The sequence below is a fragment of the Octodon degus genome, unplaced genomic scaffold (assembly GCF_000260255.1).
Source record: "Octodon degus isolate 3935 unplaced genomic scaffold, OctDeg1.0 scaffold00108, whole genome shotgun sequence".
NCBI classification, from domain to species: domain Eukaryota; kingdom Metazoa; phylum Chordata; class Mammalia; order Rodentia; family Octodontidae; genus Octodon; species Octodon degus.
The window spans coordinates 649,453-652,168 of record NW_004524684.1 but is presented as its reverse complement, the minus strand read 5'-3'; the positions used below and the strand labels follow the sequence as shown (position 1 = coordinate 652,168).

The following is a 2,716-nucleotide window of genomic DNA, read 5'->3' as shown; positions in this document are numbered from 1 at the left end:
ATTTTTAATTTTTGACAGGGCCTTGATAAGGTGCTAAATTGTTGAGGCTGATCTTGAATTTATGACCCTTGTGCTTTAGCCTCCCAAAATTCTGGGTTATAGGCACGTGCTCCCATCCCCAGGATATTTAATTCTTAACATCGTTCTTGGAGCCCATTGACTACCTGCCCTAAAGTTTCTAAACCTGGCAAACATGTGTCATGGTAGGGTTTATTTTCATTGCACTTGGGAATTAATTCTACTTTTTCCAATGCCACATTTTCTTCTTCTTTTTACCACTCACTTGGCTGGTGCACCTCCTAGCAACTGTTTCAGATCTAAGTGGCCCGAGTCTTCGATTGATTGAAGAATGTCTTCATTTCATGCATATGATAATTTTATTGGCAATAGAATTTTATGTTAAAAAATACTCTTTCCATCCGGCGCTGAGCAATGGGCATCTCTTGGGACAACTGGCACAAGCGCCACAAGACCAGGGGCAAAAGAAAGCCCTATCACAAGAAGCAGAAGTATGGGTTGGGGCACACAGCTGCCAGCACTAAGATTGGTGCCCACCACATACACATGGTCCGAGTTCGAGGAGGCAACAAGAAGTACGGAGCCCTGCGGCTAGATGTGGGAAACTTCTCCTGGGGCTCTGAGTGTTGTACTCGAAAAACAAGGATCATTGATGTTTACAGTGCACCCAATAACGATCTGGTCCGCACCAAGACCTTGGTGAAGAACTGCATTGTGCTCATTGACAGCATGCCGTACCCACAGTGGTACGAATCCCTCTACGCACTGCCCCTGGGCCGAAAAAAGGGGGCCACGCTGACTCCTGAGGAGGAGGAGATTTTAAACAAGAAACGATCAAAGAAAATTCAAAAGAAGTATGATGAAAGGAAAAAGAACGCCAAGATCAGCAGTGTTCTGGAGGAGCAGCTCCAGCAGGGCAAGCTTCCTGCCTGCATTGCATCACGCCCAGGCCAGTGCGGCCGAGCAGACGGCTGCGTGCTGGAGGGCAAAGAGCTGGAGCTCCAGCTGAGGAAAACCAAGGCCCGGAAAGGCAAATAAACCTTCCCTCCTGGTTTAAAAAAAATAATAATTTTCCTTAATTTTTTTTTTTTTTTTTTTTGTACTGGGGATAGAACTCAGGATTCTGCCCTTGCCAGGCAAGCACTTATTCTACTGAGTTATCTGCTTGGGCCCTTTCCTTAATAAATTTGAAGGCATTGTTTCCTTAGCATCTAGTTTCCAAGTCAGAAGCCTTATGTCAACCTTTAATAAGTAATTTTACTTAATAATTAATAAATAATTATTACATAATTAAATAATTTAACTTAAGTAAATAATTTTACTTTCTGATGGTTTCAAGAATCTCTCTGTATCTTTGACTTGGGGGTTCTGCAATGTGTGTGTCTCTCCATGTTCGTTTGATGAATGCATCTATTCTGAACTCTGGGAAGTCTTTGTCTAGCATTTCTTTGTCAACTTGTTCTCTTCATTTTCTTTTTCTAGAGTTCCAGTAGACTTAGTAGAGCTCTGAATTATTCGTTGTTTCTCTCTCATTTCTCGTCTCCTGGTGTATTCCCCGTCTCCTTGGCTGTTAGTTATGCATTCTGGCATATCTTACCTTTGAACTTTTCTAAGGTTTACTCTTATCAAGACAGAGTCTTGATATGTTGCTCAAGGTGGTCATTAAAGTGTTTGCATTTTAGTAATCATTGAAAATATTTTGGGATTTTTTTGTTTCCTGTTTGCTCCTTAATAGCACTTTGTTTTTGTTATATGGAAACAATAACTAAAAAAACTATTTATTTAATTGGCACAGGTCTTGCTATACAAGCTTGGACTTGTAGTGATCCTCCTGTCTCAGCCTCCCCAGAGCTGGGATTACAAATTCGTGCCACGATGCCTAGTTTCTGATTTCTGGACCAACACAGCACAGCTGGGGTTCCAGGGTCAGCCCGGCATGCGGTACCAGGGATTGAACTTGGGACCTTGCACTAACCAGGCAGGTTCTTAGACTGCTGAGCTATCTCTATAGCCAGAAACAATGTCTTTTTAATCACTCTGAGTCTTCAGAATTTTTTTTTTTTAAATGACTTTGATTTTCCCTGTGTTTTCTCTTCTCTGGCAGTAGTGAGTATTTATTTATTTATTTATTTATTTATTTATTTATTTATTTGGTTTATATGTTTTGTTTTTGAGACAGAGTCTGCCTATGTAGTTCAGGCTGGCCTTGAACTCACTGGATAGCCCAGTGTGCCCTTGAACTGCAGTGATCCTTCTGTCTGGGATTATAGGTGTGTGGCACCAGGCCTGGCTTCAGGCTCCTAAGTGCCAGGCTCTCTTGGTTATGTGTTCTATTTATAAGTGTAAGACTTTCTTCGCTGGCGTCAGTTTCCCCCACTGTCATTACATCTGTGCTTCCAGGATGAGGCTGCTCCTTGAGCCACACAGGGATTTTGATACACTCCGTGTTTCTGAGTGGGCTCTTCTGCGGCAGAGCTTCACTTCAGGATCAGGAGGCATGAAGTTCTTTTTTTTTTTTTTCCCATTATTCCCTAAGCAATAGAACTATTTTCATAGCATGTACATTGCATTAGATATTTCAAATAATCTAGAGATGATTTAGAGTATGTGGAGGGGGCCTGGGGAGATGGCTCAGTGGAGTAAGCACTTCCCTGGCAAGTGCAAAGGCCTGAGTTCAATCCCGGGTTCTTCAAAAAAA

At 42.1% G+C, this 2,716-nt stretch overlaps 1 pseudogene; it reads left to right on the top strand.

Annotated features, from left to right (window-relative positions):
- The first annotated feature begins 432 nt into the window (after positions 1–432).
- On the top strand, positions 433–1,056 carry LOC101563559 (annotated as a pseudogene).
- The last annotated feature ends 1,660 nt before the right edge of the window (positions 1,057–2,716 follow it).